General features: G+C 47.7%; 1 protein-coding gene across 3 annotated transcripts in view; it reads right to left on the bottom strand.

The window, feature by feature from the left end:
* The window catches only part of CRACDL (CRACD like), a 144,650-nt gene extending 127,962 nt beyond the window's left edge, over positions 1–16,688 (bottom strand). Inside the window, exon 1 of one of the 3 annotated variants that reach the window (XM_042932036.1) lies at positions 16,599–16,688. The gene's annotated coding sequence lies outside the window, so the exon portion shown is untranslated. Of the gene's footprint in view, positions 1–15,915; positions 15,930–16,032; positions 16,096–16,598 lie in introns of those variants that run through there. The other 2 variants (XM_042932037.1, XM_042932038.1) reach the window with 2 other exon arrangements.
* Positions 16,689–18,896: the final 2,208 nt, after the last annotated feature.

Genomic DNA, 18,896 nt, shown 5'->3' with positions numbered 1-18,896 from the left:
AGACAGAGCATGAATGGAGGAGGGTCAGAGAGAGACGGAGACACAGAATCTGAAGCAGGCTCCAGGTTCTGAGCTGTCAGCACAGAGCCCAACGCGGGGCTCGAACTCACGGACCGTGAGATCATGACCTGAGCCGAAGTCCGGATGCTTAACCGACTGAGCCACCCAGGCGTCCCTCATCATTTCATTTTAAAATTTATATATTTCAGGGAGTATATTTTGAGGTTTGATACGAATAAAAGACCTGATGGTTTCCCAAGGGGTTAAATATTAACTAAATCTATTAACTTCTATTTTCCAGACTTTCTAGTCTGTTTCATGGATATGTTTACCATGATATTATCATCCCAATATCAAAATGTTTCATTTAAGTTTATAATGTTTCAATATCTGGTAGGTTATCCATCCAGGTTCTGGCTGGGAGTTGCATTAAATCCATAATTTGGGAACAACTTAAATATGTAAAATATTGACCCCTCCCTTCCAGAAGCATGCTGAACATTTTTATTTATACAATTGCTCTTTTGTGTCTCCAGGGCAACCTTATCGTGTTCTGCATACAGGTTCTACACATTTCCTATGAGTGCCTTTCCTAGGTGTTCCATCTTTGATTCTATAGTGAAGGGAACAGCTTCTCCATCACATTTCCTGGCTTTTTTTTTTTCACAGGCAGAGGCTTCACGGCACACACTTCTGTGGGTAACCACTGTCTCTACAACTTCTCCTGAGCCAAGCACAGCTGGTTCCAAAGCCCTTACTGAGTGGTCGCCTCCACAAGCCCCCAGGGACATGACCACTCAAGAGTGCCAGCACGTTCCTGTGGGATGCCCAGCCTTCCTAGTCCAGCCACAGCCCATTTCTTTAAACTCTGCTGCCCTCTTAAGCCCTCCATACCGTCCGTGTCCTGTGCCATCAGACACGGCCTGTCCTACACATGCCACACTCTCCCTCCAACTGGACATGCTACCCTGACCATAGAAGTGGCATTCACTCCTCCAGATCCATCAACGCTGCCTCCGTAATCTCAATTCATTAATCCCCACAGGGTGTGCACCTTGTGGAGTAGCCCTTACTTTAGTCTACTTTATGATAAGAGGCACACATCTGTGTTCTATCAGGTGGTGCCATGAAGGCCTGGCCCACATCTAAGCTGTCCTGCCTCAAATCACTGTGCCATGCACATGGCTGCAACAAACGTGTGTTGACAAAGTAGATGAGGGAAACTGGAAACGTCAGTGTGGAGAAAAGCCACTCAGCTCTGCTCATTCCTCAAGCCAAAAGAAAGAAGTATTCCAGGAAGAAGGGGAGGCCCGTGGGGCCGAGGACAAAGGAGTGCCTGTGCCTCTTCAGGGTGGATGGGACCCAGGCCAGCCCAGCCTTGCGCTCTTGGACTCTCCCCACACGAGGCCTCAGGCTCCTCCCTCACTCAAAAAGGTGGGAGCCTCGGTCTTGGAAATCAAATCTACCAAACCGTGGCACAGACGTGCTCAGGTGAAGGCCAAAGCCCTCAACCCTGGCCACACAGCAGATACACCTGTAAAGCTTGTTAAACACAAATTATGGTCCCACCCAGACCTTCTGAGTCAGCCTGGTAGGTAAGGCTAGGGCAGCCACAAGTGGTGCTGGTACCAGGCCAAGGCACGGCCCAGGTAAGCACACCTCCATCTCCTTGGCCTGCCCTGAATGAGGCCAAGTATACAAGGAAAGAAGAAACCAGCATTTGACAGTGCCTACAGGCCAGGCACTGGGCTAGGAAGGCACTCGACATGTGCTATCTAATTCCCTCAGCAAAACTGTATGAATTACTGCCCCAGCTTTCAGATGAGGAAATGTTTTCAAAGGTGTAAGCCTCAACCCCAAATGACCAGGGTGGGACTAGAACCCCCTCCCCCCGCCCCGCCGCCGCAAATACCTCACATTTGAGAAATCCAACCTTTTCTGGATTTAGCTAATATTCTGAAGGTCCTAAAATTCCCTCGCATCTACCTCTCAGTGATGCCTAAGGCTGAGGCACCCAAACACTTGGTCCTGAGCCTGCAAAACCAAGGGCTGTTTGCCTTCAATGAACAGGCTGTGGCCAAAGTTGAGACGGTCTTTTCAGGGTCCCTGCTTTTCCCCCAACCCCATTGAATTGCTAAGCCAAGCCTCTGAGCGGTCCCTTCCTAACCTGGGTCATCCCTGCCTGTGTGACTCAGCTCAGGCAGTTCCCTGGGTCAGGAGGTCACTCTGCCATCCTGCCACATTATGGCTGTTTTGGGCTCTAGGCACCTTTGCCTACATAGGCCCCTTCCTCTATTAAAGAAAAATTTAAAAAGTATATGTTACAGTTGCATCAGCATAAAGATGATGTTATTATATATTAACACATTTTGTTGAGCCTAAAGTTCATGTTTTCCTTTGGATTTTAAAAATTAAAACATTGTTGTGGGCCCTAAAACTATTATGGACTCTCAGCCTCCCATAGCTACTGGGCCAGTCAGCTCCATCCTACCATGAGCCCAGCAGGGTTCCCTGCAAACTCCCTGTGGAAGACCCAGCTCAAGCCTGGCCAGTGTCTCTACAACCCAGACCCTGCACAGCCTGCCTCAGTGGAATCCACTGCCCTCACCTGTCACATTCACTGCACTTATGCCTTTATATCTAGAGCTACTGTATAGACTGTGAGCTTCACAGGGGCCTTAATAAGTGTGTCCTGAAGGAACACTGAATAAACAGACAAGGACTTTAACCAGTGGGACTGGTTAAACTGACAAGTTTGTCTCAGGGACTTTTGCCTGGTTTTCTTCTGGCTATAGATTTCGTATTCAAATTAGCTCAATACCTGGCTATCTCTCACAGGTAGACAGGAGGCCAAGGCACCCTTTGAGACTGGGTTACTGAGGGAAAGACATGGCTGCAAGAGTCCCAGAGCCTTCTGTTAGAGTCCATGTAGAAGAGAGGGGTCTCAGGTGCCTCAGGGTCCCTACGTGGCTAAGACAACCTGTGTATTTCTTTTTTTTCCTTTTCTTTTTTCTCCCTTTTTTTTAAGAGAGAGAGAAAGAGAGAGAGAGAGCACATGAGTGAGGCAGAGAAAGAGAGAAAGAGAGAGAGAGAGAGAGAGAGAGAGAGAGAGAGAGAGAGAGAGAGAATGAATCTTAATCAGGCTCCATGCTGAGCATCAGCTGGATCCCACAACCCTGGGATCATGGCCTGAGCCATAATCAAGATTCAGATGCTAAACCAATGGAGCCATCCAGGCACCCTGATGACCTGTATATTTCTAATACTAAAGCTATACTGAGCAGTGACACTTCTTGATGGCTCATGAAAATACAGTTACTGTCATGTGAAAGGTTTCCCAAATTGTTCAATGTTACAAAGGGACCCTCATTCTCAGAAAGACCAGGCACTCTAGCTTTAGGGGAGAACCAACAGCCTTTAAGAAACCAAACACCACGGCAGCCATCCTGGATACTGCTCCTTGACGTGAGTTCAGATGGGAATTCCAGTTTGGTTGGCCGTGAGGGGTTTAAACTGCCACTTTGCACAAAAGACTCTGTCTATGTCCATCAGAAGAGCAAAGAACTAGGAGAGCATAACACGATGCCACAACAGCAGTGTTTATCTGGGAATGGGGGAGAAACGAGAACAGATGATTTTGGGGGAAGTATTTGTTCCTGCAGTTAATCATGCTGGTACATGGTGAACAGTTCACTTAGAATAGCCCCATAGAGCCAGAAAGACTCAGGATGCAGCCCCCTGGGTCTCCTGTGATGGGGACCCGCACATCACCTTCACCTCCCTGAGCTTTAGTTTCCTCACCTCAAAAGAGTGACAATCATTTCTACTTTTAAAGGTTATTCGCAGAATTAGTGAGGTCATATAAGTGCCTAATAGTGCCTGGAAGACATACCTGTTCAACCATTGGTGCCTCCAATCCGTTCTCCCCCACTGCCACTTTGGTTTTTATTCTCACAGATGGCAGCCATTTAACTTGCAGGCCTTCAGGTGAGCAAGTACTTAAGAGCTGGGGCTAAGTACGTGCTTGCCCTGGGACATTAGCACTCCAGCCAGTCCCCACATGAATCCTAGGGATGCTAGTCCCACCCCCATGGGGAACCCAGGCACTGAGAGACCATGAGGCTGGAGAACAGGAGAGTTAGGCTTTGTGCCCAGAGCCCCCACTCACGAGGCCTTACTCTTCCTAGAAATGTATTAATAAAAAGGGCTAAATTATAATAACAATTAAAATAAAATGTCATTTCTAACTCACTCTTATACACTGGTTACAGCACGTCTGCCATTTCCACATAAACTATTGCCTTTTCTTCTCCCAACAACCCTGGGAGGCACGTATCTCAATCTCCCAGCGCGTGCAGTTGGAAAGTGAGATCAAGGCTGTCCTCAAGGTCACCCAAACAGCCAGGGGTCTGCCAGGGTGTGGTTAGCCCAGCCTTCAGCCTGTGCCTGTGCCCTTGCCACCTCCATCCGTGACGTTCCCCTCCTCTCCTTTCCTGCAAAATCTGCTACAGGCAGCCGAGAGAGTGAGGCAGGAGGGAAGAAAGGTCTCCACCTAGACTCCAGTTGTGGCTGGAATGTCAGGGAGGTGGGCTCAGAAGGAATCTGACTGGGGAGTAAGGAGCCCCTCCAGGCTCTGTGAACACCAACAGGACTGATTTTCCAAGAGTGTTCCCTCCCATTAAGTAAAACCCTGGGGGAGTTATAAGGACACTTCCCAGTCATTGCAAGTTAAAAGTTCAAGACAGGTTAAAAGCAGGGCAACAAGGAAAGGACACTGGGTTCAAATCCCCGCTCCACTGGGTACTGGTGATTTAGGTAAGTCCCATAACCTCCCTGTGCCTCAGTTTGCTCCTCTGTAAAATCGGGATAAAAACAGTGAGGGTAAAGCAATCATGACAGCATCTGGGCATGTTCGCTAAATAGTAACAGCAATAAAGCCAACAACCACACAGCGCTTGTGTGGGTAAGTATCTCGGTTGCACACTAGAGAAACAGGTTTTTTTACTATAATTTATTGTCAAATTGGCTCACATACAACACCCAGTGCTCATCCCAACAAGTGCCCTCCTCAATGCCCATCACCCATTTTCCCCTCTACCCCATCCACCCTGTTTGTTCTCTGTATTTAATAGTCTCTTGTGGTTTGCCTCCCTCTCTCTCTGTTTGTATCTATTTTGTCCCCTTCCCTTTCCCCATGGCCTTCCATTAAGTTTCTCAAGATCTATATATGAGTGACAAATATGATATCTGTACTTCTCTATTTCACTCAGCATATTACCTTCCAGTTCCATCCACGTTGCTGCAAATGGCACGATTTCATTCTTTTTCATTGCCAAGTAGTATTCCATTGGTATATATAAACCACATCTTTATCCATTCATTAGGTGATGGACATTTAGGCTCTTTCCATAATTTGGCTACTGTTGACAGTGTTGCTATAAATATTGGGGTACATGTGCCCCTATGCATCAGCACTCCTGTGTCCCTGGGGTAAATTCCTAGTAGTGCAATTGCTAGGTCATAAGGTAGTTCTATTTTTAATTTTTTGAGGAACCTCCACACTGTTTTCCAGAGTGGCTGCACAAGTTTGCATTCCCACCAACAGTGCAAGAGGGTTCCTGTTTCTCCACATCCTCGGAAACAGAGGCTATTTTCAAGGGGAAATCATCTTCTGAGAGAAACAGGGGGAGCGGTGAGTGGAGCTGGGTTCACAGCTCTTTCACTCACTAGCTGAGGAACCCTGGCCAAGTTACTTCACCTCTCGGGGCCTCAGTTTCCTTATTTATAAAATGTACAGCGTGATCACAGGCTTCAGTGAGATGATGAAGGGGAAATACCCAAAATGGTGCCCAGTGTTCAACAGGTAGTAAGTATAGTACTGGATTACAAGTAGCTTGTTCTAAGAGTATTCTGCAAGATGAGCAAATATTTCTATAAATTTTAAATTGATAAATGAGCAATGTCTTGTGATATGAGCAGAATGTGATGCCAAACATCACATGATCACAACTGAGCCAATGGTTTCTCTCTCTCTCTCTCTCTCTCTCTCTCTCTTTCTCTCTCTCTGTGGGATTACAGGTGATCTCCCATGCTAGGATGCTCTGTCTCAGGCCCCAGTGTTTGGCAGAAATCAGTGACTTTTTAGAACGTTGGAGAGTGCCCACAACTGGCACTAGTGTATTTTTTGTCACTTCAAAGCACCAATGAACTGTCCTTTGCTTTTCCATACACGAGTAAGCTTGGGATGCTTTGTTTCATTCTAGGTCAGGCTTCCTGCAGATACAGACCCTTTCCTCTACTACCTATTGCCAGTTACATTAAATACAGTATATGACAAGTGCTTATTAATATTGTACTGTAGTCAATATCAATGTGAGACTATCCAATTGCCTCCATACAGAAAAAGATTCCATTGAGCCAACAGACAGCAGTGATTCCGTTAGTGATAGTAAAAGTCATCCTACACAATAACCCTCCTCTCTCATCTCCCTCACATCAGCCACGAAGGTTTTCAAAGGTAAGAGCAGCTTAGTTTGTTTATTTCTCTTTATATTTTGTATTTTCTTTATATTATATTACAGTATTGTAATCATTTTTACATGAATATTTTTGGGTTGTGGAACGAATCATCTGAGTTTCCATTATTTCTTATGGGGAAAATCGCTTTGATATACAAGAGCTTTAGATTATAAGCATGTTTTCCAGAATGAATTGTGTTCGCAAACCAAGGTTTTACCGTATAGTGACCGGCTCTGTCAAGTTCTATTTTTAATTTACAGAAGGAAGGTGCTGTTGAAACCCGAAGTGAATCACTTGGGATATATCAAATCACCAATACGTGCTCCTTTGTAAAAGATATGGGTTTCTCTGATGGGTCTCTAAAATAATGATCTTTTGGACCCTCCAAGAACTGGTCCCAAAGGCTGTCACATCCCATCTGGAGTTGGGAGGAAGCTGGGCTCCTTCTTTCCTCACCCCCAGCATCTCCCTCAGAGCTTTGAGTTAGGGACCATCAGGTTGCTTTAAATAGTCAATCTCTGAAGGGTAACATTTACTGTAAGGGGTGGAGGGCCTGTTTAGGGCCAGAAAGGTGTGCACATCAGGTTGGTAGCTGACCCCCACAGTCACCAAAACACCATGGGCCACCCATGGGCTGAGGGTTGCTAAAGACACAGTCTTTCCTGGAACCCTTCCTCAGCAATGCTTTTCCTGAACAACTGAAAATGCAGTAATCCACTCAGAGGGGGAACTTGGCACTATACAGACACCTGAATTCACAGTAATTATGCACAAAAGCCTGTTTGGAGAGGCAAGAAGAAATATAGTTCATAAATTGACTGCTGATCAATTATGGCTCATGAAAAAAAATCTGAGTCTTAACTTGACAGTACGCTAACTCCTGCTTCCTCCCCATGCCTAATAACAGGGCTGTTCAACATTAACACGACACCACCAAGAAAGGGGGAGAGAGCAAAGGGTCTCCAACGTCAAGAGAAAACAACTAGACAACCCACACCCTTCCCACTGAGGCAGGTCTCCAGGGATCTGATTTTCAAATACATGGTTCATAGAAAAGGCAAGTCTGCAGGAACTATTGGTACATGGCTTCATGTTGTTTTGTCACCTATCTGAACAAAGCTCAGGCTGGAGAAGCTTCTAATCTGGTTTCTAAGAGTGAGTAGGAAGGGGACTGGGGCTCATGTCCAAGGCAACTGAAATGAAAACCTTATCCGTGAAAGATTCTGGGCCTTCTCTGAGAGCAGAACAACTGATTCTGTGAGACAGGGACCCAGGCCCATCACCATACCTGTGGTTACATTCTGTGAACCTCACCTCTGCCTGCTTCAGATACAACACTAAAAGGACAACATTAGAAAAACAAATAAAGGCTGAGATTCTGTTCACACTCCCTGGCTTATTCACTGCCTGCTAGAGGCTAGAAAATCAAGGAGAAATATAGTTCATAAATTGACTTCCTAGCCTCCCTCCCTGCCAGGCTCCCCACGTGGAAGAGTCTCCTGTGCATCCCTGCTAACAGACACCACCACCTCCGCAGAAGCATAAGGTTTTTCCATGCGGGGAGAAGGGTGTGGAAGTCCCACAGCCTTGTCCCCAGCTTCATGGATGTACACTGAGCAGGAGGGACCCTCCACGGAATGGGTCTGGGGTTGGAGGCAGCAGCTTCTGTCCAGCCAGCCCTGCAGTGTTGTTCTGGGGGTCACTCCTGTAGGTCTGGCCAAGGGCCAAGCTTCCAATGATTCTGCTGGCCCTGAATTTCCTGCATTAAATCCTCTTCTGCCTAAACTAACTTGAGCAAATCCTGAATAACACAGATGTTGAAGACACTGTTGGCCAAGAGGAGGGAAATTTCTCTCTCTCATACATACACACATGTGCACACACACACACACACACACACACACACACACACACAAACACCTTGGTGTGAAAAAAAAAAATTATTCCAGGCAGGGCATATTAAAGGAGGAGGCATGTACATACACAGGAAATCTACTTATGAGATAGTACTTGGAAGGAACCAACCAGACAAATGTTTGGATTATAAGCATGACAAAGATGTTCACCGTCCTACCATTACTAAGTGGCTAAGGGTTGAAAATAATTTAAGTAGACATCGATCCAACAGAGGACTTGGGTTAAGTAGGCTGGGCCTGCCCATCCTATGGGAGCTCCTCACAGCCACACAACCAATACTAAGAAAGAATATCTAGCAATGTGGAAAAGAGACTCAACACACAATACTAATTTTGAAAAGGCAGGGGCGCCTGGGTGGCTGAGTTGGTTAAGCATCTGACTCTTGATTTCAGCTCAGGTCATGATCTTGCAGTTCGTGAGTTCAAGCCCTGCATCGGGCTTTGCACACTGACAGTGCAGAGCCTGCTTGGGACTCTCTCCCTCCCTCTTTCTCTCCTCCTCCCCGACTTGCGTGTGCACTCTCTCTGTCTTTCTCAAATAAAGACATATACAAGAAAGAAAGAAAGAAAGGGCAGCACGAAACAATGTAGATATTACCTCTTCATATTAAACAGGTACTTTTGCGTGCACACACACACATGAATATTCGGTATAGCACAGACAAAAATTTGGGAGGACGTGCCCCCAGATCTAGCAAGACGCCCACTCATGTTCTGCCCCCGGCTTTGCCTAGTGGTGGAGCCAGTCTGTTGTGCCGCACCTGGCCTTGTGCCACACAAGGGAGCAGCCAAGGAGCAGCCTGACTGCGACGAGCCAAATCACACGTCTGGTCGGCATTCTGGGCGGCTGGCAGGCCTGCCCCACGCCAAGTTCACGACCTTCTGGGCCTTCCCTGCCTGCTGGCCTGGCAGAGTCTTGCCTGCAGTGGTTCCTCCACTATCGAGGGATGCCTCTGGGCTGCCCCAGGGCCCATGAAACACAACCAGTAATTTCAGCTCTAAACGTGGTACCAGGGAAGCCTTGCTAGCACGAATACCTCAGCTGAAAGAACCATCTCTGCTCATGGAGGCCATGATGAAAACAAGATGACACAGGCCAAGCCTCAGAAAACAGTGACTCAGATCTGCAAAATGTTTTGTGTTTGTACGTGAAGAGCCTGTTTCACCCAGACGGTATACTGGAAACGCTAATACATGGTGATTTAAAGATCTGATTTCCAATGGAGCATGCAGCTGCCACCCAGCAACCATCCAAACATACGTGACCACTTCAGTTCCTGAGGAAATAAGCCCAGTTCACAGAGAACAAAGCACCAGGTGAAGTGGTACGATGTCCAGTGCGTGGGCCTGACCCGCCCCCAAATCCCATCCTCCTCCCCATTTCCATCAGCAGGGTTCGCGCTTGTCGCTTCCATGTCACAAACTGTCCATGCAGAAAGGACCCATGAAAAAGTTCCTGCTACCACTTTTCAGGGAATAGAGGGGAAGAAATGGGGAGTAATTAATGTATTAAAGCAAGATGATGGAACCTCTGGACCAGGAGTGTGGTATTAGACACAGGTTGGAACAGCAGGTGCAGAGAGGGGATGGTGCTCCAGAGCAGCTCTGCATTGCCCACATCAGCTGCAGACCAGGGAGGAGAACTCAAGAGGCCCAGGGCTGAGCCTAGGCCCCAGGTGAACTGTGACCCCACATCCAATGCTCCTGTCCCTGTCCCTGCTGGTGCAGATGTTGTGCCTGGCCACACAGCTGCACCCAACCAAAAAGAGCTAAGAGTTGAGACCAGCTTGCGCAAGGCTCAAAACAACAGGTATAGCCTCTCGGATGGACATTCTCCCATGGTCACTTCTTTCCTGAGGGGCCAAGAGCAGAAACCAGCCCTGAGCACACAGTTCACTGTCCATCTGCAAACTTGAAGTGCACATGAGCAAGCTTTATCGGCCTATACAGACCTACACCCGGTCCCAGAGGCCCCCACACACCTCAGACACCCATCCTGATAGGACAACGGCTTCACAAAAATATATACAACCTGGAAATTTATTTTAAGAGACTAGGCTGGTGTAATGTACATTTGTCATGTTATTTGAGAATATTCAATTCTAAAGAAAAGACAGCAAAGGGGATGGATGACTTATAAGATATGTTTAGTATAGATAAAACTCAGTAAAGAGAACATGTGTATATCAAACAGACAGAAAGGTGTGGAAGGACAAGAGATACCTAATATTCATGAGGTACTAAATATACCCAAAGTAGCTGGGCAGTAAATATTCATGATACACTAAATGCTGAAAAGGTACTAAATATTCATGACGTATTCTTATGTATAACATTAAATATATAAGAGGAACCTAATATTGGTTGCAATTTGGTTACCCATTGGTGACACCCATTCTGATCTTCTAATCCATGGCTGTTCATCAGGCTCGCTGAGGAGCCACAGATGTGGCAGGGCAGAATTGTCCCTACGAGTCTCACCAATAGAACGTGTGTGTGTGTGTGTGTGTGTGTGTGTGTGTGTGTGTGTGTGTCCCATCTATGGCCCTTCCGCTAGTACTTTAACTGGTCCTTGTAACCACATATTAGCAGGGACAGCTAATGCTGTAGAGAGAGATGGAGCCCATGACCACAGTGCACCCCAGGACCCAGATGCTGAAGGTCTTCCACCCACTTTCACCCTATCCTACCTGTGCTACCCTTCCCATCGCTTTCCCCTCACTTCTCACTGTGTGCTTTAAATTGCATCAAGGCCTTTCCCCACATGACATCTACCACTAACTTTTCTCAGGGTCACTCTGTAGCACATTTGCTCATTTTCCTTAAATGCCATCAGATCTCAGATGCAGAAGGACCCTTTACTGCTGTAGGGTACTTTATTAGGGGTCCTAATTGGGAATTATAATAAGTACCCTTCACGTTCTAAGAAAGGAAATGGAAGAATAGTCATAAATAATTTATGAAGCATTTCTTCTGCTGATACAATACCTCAAGTAATGCTTGTGTGTGTGTGTGTGTGTGTGTGTGCATATGAGTAAACCCCCCCCCCATTCTCTGGGGTGCCTGAGGTCACAGGGACTCTTAAGTGCCACAGCTGAAACCAGCGCCCTGACTGCCCCCCTTGGCTGGATCACTTACTTTAAGAAAGCAAAACACCTCTGACATTTTCATATGCCACATTCAGAGAGCAGTTTCTTGGGAAAATCGCACACCACAGCTAATGCTTCTATTGCCTCCCACAAACACGAGAATTTGGGGGTCAGAAAGGATGCAGAGACTGGTGAATGGACCTCAGACGTGAGGCCAAGTATTCCAGAAGTTCTCAAATTTCATACATTTACAAATTAGCCTCACACACCAGGGATAGGAAGAGGCTTGAGCAACTAAATAACTGTCTACTCCTCACCTTTCAAAAAGATCTTCTGTAATTTCTTTTCACAGATACCTTAATCATAAGAAAAATATTTGAGAGTCCTTCCTACCAGGAATCTGCATCTGAAAAGTACAAGTGTCTGCATGGAGTCAGGGGTTGACACCAATGAGAAGGAGCCCCTGGGTGCATGGTCACACCTGTCTCACTGTTCCCTGTCTATTAGCCACTAAATTCCATGAGTACTCACATGGCATCTTCTGGTTCATGACCCACTGAGCTCAGAATTATGGGTTATAGCACGTTAAAGCAATACAAAGAATTCCAAGGTAACTAACTCATCAGAATCACAAACATATCTCAAGGACCACTGACCTGACCCAAAAGTTTGAAATTATTTTTGAGGTGCAAATATCTAAGAAAACAGGGTAGATGAAAACACCTCTGATTTCCATTAGTTTGGGAAAACACAAGGAATTTAGAGAGCTGACCACTCCTGTTGTCCTACCTACAGATGACAGTAACTGTGCCAGTGTTTACAGGTACCTAGACAACAAAAGGGATAAACATGACACCAAGAAGGGTCAAGCCATGAGCACATCCTGAAAGGCCACCCCTGGGAAGGCCTTTCTGTCTCTAGGCACTCAAGAGCTCCTTCTCATGGAAAGCTCTCTTTCATCTCACATCCATGTGGCAAAGTCTTAATGTTACTTAAAGTCACCCCCTCCAAGAAGCCTTCCCTGACCACTTCACCTTCCAACCACTGAGTGTGAAAACAAAACCCAGAGCTTGGGTTTACAGCTTTAGACTTCCTAAAGGCTAATCTTATTCTTCAAATAATTCCTAAGCACCCTGAAGAAGCAACTAATTATGACTTGGATTTTTCTGTTTCTCTTATGCTTTTAGTAAATGCAAAGCACACAGTGGATCATTCTGATGATGAAGAAACAGCAGCATAAATAGGGGGTAATGGTTTGAAAGACATTAATCCACCTGAAACTGGTTTACTGGGCTGGACTCAGTAATGTATAGCAGAAAACTAGTCTCTTCTCCCACCCACCAACAAAGCTTCAAAGCTGCTCTTTCCCCATTTCCTCCCAGCCTGTGACTGGTATTTCCAGCAGGTTCTATATCTTTCCCAGTATTTTTCATGTATTAAGAAGTCCAGTGCCCATAACCCAGGTCAGCGTGGCCAGAAAGACGGAGAGCAGGGAGAGGAAGGGAACTTTTTCCCTATTTTCCCAGTTTGTTCTTCCCTGCCTCCTTCCCACCTCATCAGGATGCATCTGATTTTTCAAAGGTGGGGGGGGGGGTGTGGGGAGGTGAGATGATGTTTAATTCTTTTTTTATTCTAAGTCATAGTGCACAGAGAACAGAAGATATGACTTAAGACTCTTGCCCCACAGGTTAAAAAAAAAAAAGCTCTTGGGGTGCCTGACTGGCTCAGTCAGTGGAGCATGAAACTCAACCTCAGGGTTGTAAGTCTGAGCCCATGTTGGGTGTAGAGATTATTTAAAAATAAAATGTTGAAAAAAAAAACACTCTTCCAGTACTAAGAAAAGGGGAAGCTGAAGGGACTGAGCACCCTCCCCCGCCCCCCCACCGCTTTGCACCACCTAGAGAAGAGGTGGTGAGGGAAGAAAAATCCATGGAAGGTTGAGGGGAACACAAAACATGGGAAGTTTTTGTCCTGCTTCCTATTGGGAACACTGAGGACCACTCAGTAGAGCAGAAATGGAAGCCTAACATAGTGCCACATGATCCGGGCAGTTTCTCGGGTGCCCAGGAGAGACCTAGAAGAGAGCCAGAGTGTGCCGACCTCACAGCCAGTTGCAGGAGCCAGGTCCCAGCTGTAGCTCACCCCAGTGACACCCAGCTGGACCACACTCAGTGGAGGAGGAAAAGAAGGCTCAGTGGTGGTGATGGGAAATGCATCAGCAAGAGGAATAGAAGGCCAGCAAGAGGCCACTCTCCCACACACCTTTACATGATGCCAACCTTGTCCTGGTGCCCAGAGACCACCTGTGGGGAGAAGGGGCCCCCAAGAGTAACCTAGAGAGACTGAGAGATTGACTCTCAAGGGACCAAGCTGCCTTAAGCTAGTGACTGAGATAATATCACTTGACTTAGGCTCAGGAAAATCACAATCATAAACAAGGACTAAATATACCAAAAGGGAACCAAAGTTGTTTGTTTGGAGTAGCAAAATTAAGTTCATTTATAAAACATTTTGCTAACTACAACTTGTGGCTGGTGAACTTCACCACTCCAAAATAAGTCCTGGGCAAGAAACATCTCTACTTTGATTCAAAAGCTTCTGTGGGGTCTCAATGCAACACAAACAGAATTTATGAGTGTCTGTGCATGACAAGGCACAAGGCTAACGTCCAGAGGGGAAAGGAAGTGGTTGTGACCTTGCAAGGCAAATCCGGGGCCCACCAAGCCATCACAGAAAACTTACCCTCCAGGAGGGCCAGCGCCTTCACACACATTCTCTCATTTAACCCTGACAGCATCCCTGTGAATTGGCTATTATTACTCCCATTTTGCTGAGTGCAAACCAAAACTCAGGAAGATTCGGGAAAATACAAATAGGACAGCCACCCTTTCATGGTCCCCATATGCCTAGTCCTATGTAAACAGCCAGATGCTACGCTTTAGTTGTACAACATCCATGGAGGGTCTACTTTTTTTTTATTTTATAGGTGAGGAAACTGATGCTTGCAGAAGTTAAGCACCTGGACTCACAGGCAAGTCTAGAACTACGGTGAGGCAAGTGAGGCATTCACCTCAGACGCAAAATTTAAAGCTCCACAAGAACAAACGTCTTAATGCAGACGCAAAATTTAAAGCTCCACAAGGCAAACGTCTTAATGCAGTGTTTTAAAACGTCAAAATAAACACAAAATCTATGTCGTGCTAAATATTACAATTTTAACTAAAGACAGGATCCAGATTAGTGATTTTTCCTTTTGTCTCTGGCTCCAACATGGCTCAGCACAGGACTGGGGCAGAGCCAGGAAGCCAGCCAGTTCAACCCTTCTCCACCAGCTCCCAAAGGCAGGGATCCCAGACACCACTGCAGGGCCCTCTCCAGATGTTTCCCCCCACAATTTTATAACCTCAAAGGGCTCTCAGGAGTGACCCCCCTGCTCCATAATTCCAGGTGTGTGGGGGATGAGGTGACTGAGTTCCAGATTGAATACCAGGGGTCTAAATAGATTCTATTCCATGGTCCACTGCCTGCGTTATGTAAATGAAGAAAGCTTGCAGGCTTGAATAAGGGAGGATATTTTAAGATAGCTTGAGAAGGTATGGGGTGATCCTCTAAAAAGATCACACAGCTGCTTGTCTCTCACTGGAGAGATTTCCTGGCTCAAAATTAAGTGTTCAGCAGTGACACGATGCCAGCTGTCAGCCTGTACCTACACAAGTCCGATTCAAACGGTGGCATTCCTTTTTCCCTGCATTTCAAAGCCAAATGTTAGCTCATTTGAGTAACTACCTATGCTGTTATTAACCTCAAATTAAAGCCCTGCCAGATATGAAGCATCTGTTCAAGATATATGTTGTTGATTAAAATTTTGAACACTGTGGTGAGTACTGCGTAACTTATAGAACTGTCAAATCATACCCTGGAAACTCATACAACATTGCATGTCAACTATAATTTTTTTAAGACAACGCCCCCCAATTTGAATATTTCTTACATGGAACCCAGAATCCCTTACTGGTGGCTTGTAACCGAAGCCTAAAACCTGTCTACAAATAAACCATTAACTAACACATAAAAAAGGCATTTAGTGACTTTGTCCACTAATTTCTCCTGCCATGGCCTTTAGAGACAGCAGGCACAAATACTTCGTATACTAACGATCCAGACCCAGCAAGATCGACTTCCCTCTTAAAGCTTGAAACTGCTATGCTTCACCTCACAATTCAAAGTTAAGTCCAGCAAAGTGAGCAAAGGAAAACTTTGGGCACTTGCGTGAGCGTGTCTGGCTCATCTCCGCCCAGGCCCGCGCTGCCCCACGCGGCCCCCCCACCCCCCCCAACCCCCAGTCCGAGGGGCACCTGGCCGCGTGGGCTCTGCCCTGGCCGGCCACACACCTGGGCAGACGTCGGGGCGCTACTGGGTCCGCGCCGCCCCCGCCCAGGTCTCCCCGCGCCACTGGTCGCCAGCCCACGCACGCTTCGAGGCCAGCCCGCTGCAGACCGCCCGGGTACCTGGCTCAGGAGCGTGGCCCGGGCTCGGCGAAGCGCTGGAGGAACACCGTCCGCAGCGTGCGGGGAACGCTCCCGCCGTGGGCGCGCGCGCCCGGCGGCCCCCGCCCGAAACCGCTCCGGCACCCGCGCGGGAACGCTGCGGCCCGCGGCCCGACGCAGCAGGTGTCAGCTGGCCTCGCCACGGCCCCGGTCGGGGTCTTGAGAGCGGGGCGCGGGCGCGACGCTCCCGCTGCCGGCCCTCAGCCTGCCTCGGCGCGCGCTCCCAGCCCCGGGCGCGCCGGCTCCGCTCGGCTCCTCTCGGCTCGGCGGGGGCGGACGCCGCGCGGCTCCGCTCGCCCGCGGCCGCCGCGCGCACCTCCCCCGCGGCGCGCCGCTCCCGCCGCCGCCGCCGCCACCCAACAGCCTGAGTCGCTGCCCACAGCTCGTGGGGGAAGGCGCCGGCGGGCCCAGGCTGTCCCCACGCGCCGGGCGGGGACCCCTGCGCACCCCGCGGCTGCTCCCGCCGCCCCCGCCTTGGCCGGCCCACTCGGCGACGCTGTCGGGGCTCCGGGCCAGGCCACCCCTACCTTGGCGAGGCCGGGGTCCACCAGCGACCCCGACGGGCCTGGAGGACGAGGCGTTCACGTTCCGGCTCACTTGAATACCCTCGAGAGGGATTCGGCCCCAACTCCAGGCTCAACCTTCCAGGTCACCAGGGGGCTTCGCGGCCCGACGGCGCGGGGCCTAGGGGGATCCTGATCCGCCCGGCAAAGCAGGCGGCCCGCGGGCCCGGGTATGGAGGGAGTGGGCGCAGTGGGTGGGAACTGTACATTTGAATAAAAGTAAAAGTTGTTTTTTTATAACCGTGTGGGTCCGGAGCGTCTCCAGGCTAATTAGGGAAGCTGCCGCCCTGTGTTGAGGTGAATCATTGTTGTGATACCACAAGTGTGGGAAGAAAGGCTGCTGATGACTTCTCAGGCTCGCTGGCTACCCCCTGCCCCCCCCCCCCTTTTTTTTCCTTTTAAAGACAGGCTGGTCCTTTTAAGGAGATCGTCTTAGGAAACGTGCTGGCCTCGGGTGGTCGCTCAGCTAATCAACTAAAGAGCCCTCATGGAAGTCTTGGTCTGCTGATTGCAGGGAGCAAGAGCAGGGAGCTTTTCCTGCAAGGAGGAAGATGAACGTGAACTGTATCCCCGCAGAGACCTAGGCCACTACAGCTTACACGCGAGAAACTTTCACACTCCAGCTAGAAGAGAAAAAGTTAACGTTCAGAGGGTGTTATCTGACGTCTGAATTATCATTGACGGCGCTGTTATGTGGGGACCACCCGGAATCTGCACCACATCCTGACGGACAACTGAGGACCCGAGAAGCCGACGTCTGCACGACTAGTTGCAGAAGAGCCAGGGTAGAACCCTGGAAGAGGCATTCTACACCTTTGGCTTTAAGTGGGATCAAAATCCCAAATACAAGAAGAGACAGGGAAAAAAGGCTAAAGACACATCCCACTCTCTTGAGCATATAAAGAGAAGTTGCCTTTAAAATTTTTTTATAATCCTTTTAGCACAAGCTATTTGCTTAAAGGCACCGTTTTGATGGTTAAGAGCTTTATAAATTTCTTGCATGAAAGCAATAAATATATATTGGGAATCAGTCTACAGACCCCAAGTTAATCACCTGCATTCAAAATAGATGACTCATCACCCTCAGGACAATGACTTTGGTGTGTGTCCTCTTTTCAAAATCCTCAAACTAAACTGAACAACTATAAGCAAATCTACACACCCTTCTCTCACCTTAAGTCTCTGCTCCTTCCTATTCAAAATCACATTTTTGGGGGTTGTAACTACTAAATATTTATCGACTCTGTAAGTCACCTTTCCACCTTAGAATTTTATTTGTTCCAGACTATCTTAAGCCTTTAGCTTTATTTGCATGCACTGTGGGTGGCTTTTGAAGTTACTGTTGGTTTTGAGAGAACAAAAGCCAAAGTTCTTGGTGATTAGCTAAGGCTGAGAAAGAACGAACATGGTGTCAACATCCAAAATAGAAAGTGTTAGGGAGGGTGCCTGGGTGGCTCAGTTGGTTGATCTCATGATCTCATGGTTGGTGAGTTCGAGCCCTGCATCGGGCTTGCTGCTGCTGAGCCCACTTTGGATCCTCTGTCTCTGTCTCTCTCTGTCTCTCTTGCTCTCTGACCCTTCCCCACTCGCACTGTCTCAAAAATAAGTAAACATTTTTTAAAAAGTGGTAGGGAACTATGTGAATAGGTTAGGGAAATGGGAAATTATCTGTTACCTAGTAGAGCAGTCACCTTCATCCTTTAAAAATGTCCCCTCTCCCACCTCCCAGGCACTTGCACCTTCTTGCTGAGAACTCCAGTCCCCAGGGCCCTGCCATGTGGCTCAAGAGAATTCTTTCCCTCCTTAATGCTTCTTGGACCAAACCTTGAAGCTGGGTGGAGAAAAGTCTAAAAATATTAGCAAGGCTTTCCTAAAGGTTCAAAGGAAAATGAGAACCATGTACAGTTTCTAGAAGCCTGTACAGACAACCATAAAGCTAAGAGCATAGCTGTTGTTTTATTTCTGTCCCTCCCTCCTTCCCTCTCCAAGTCTTAGGAAACCTTTCACAGCTATCCCTGAGAACCTCACTGATCTGGCAAAAGAAAGACTATACTATTTCTAAGTATACTGCACCTCATCTGGGGACACATTTTTATCAAATGCCAAGCACTGTTCTAAGCCATTTGCAATTAATCACTCGTTTAAATCATTCAGTTCCCAGAAGAACCCTGAGCTGAGACCAGCCATTACCCCCACTTTACACATGAGGTTCTGCTATTATCTCCATGTTGTAGATGAAAAGACTCAGGCATGAAAATGGCA

Source organism: Panthera leo, chromosome A3, assembly GCF_018350215.1.
Source record: "Panthera leo isolate Ple1 chromosome A3, P.leo_Ple1_pat1.1, whole genome shotgun sequence".
In the NCBI taxonomy this organism is placed as follows: Eukaryota; Metazoa; Chordata; class Mammalia; order Carnivora; family Felidae; genus Panthera; species Panthera leo.
Note: the sequence above shows the minus strand (reverse complement) of the source record. Positions and strands in the feature narration are given on the sequence as shown.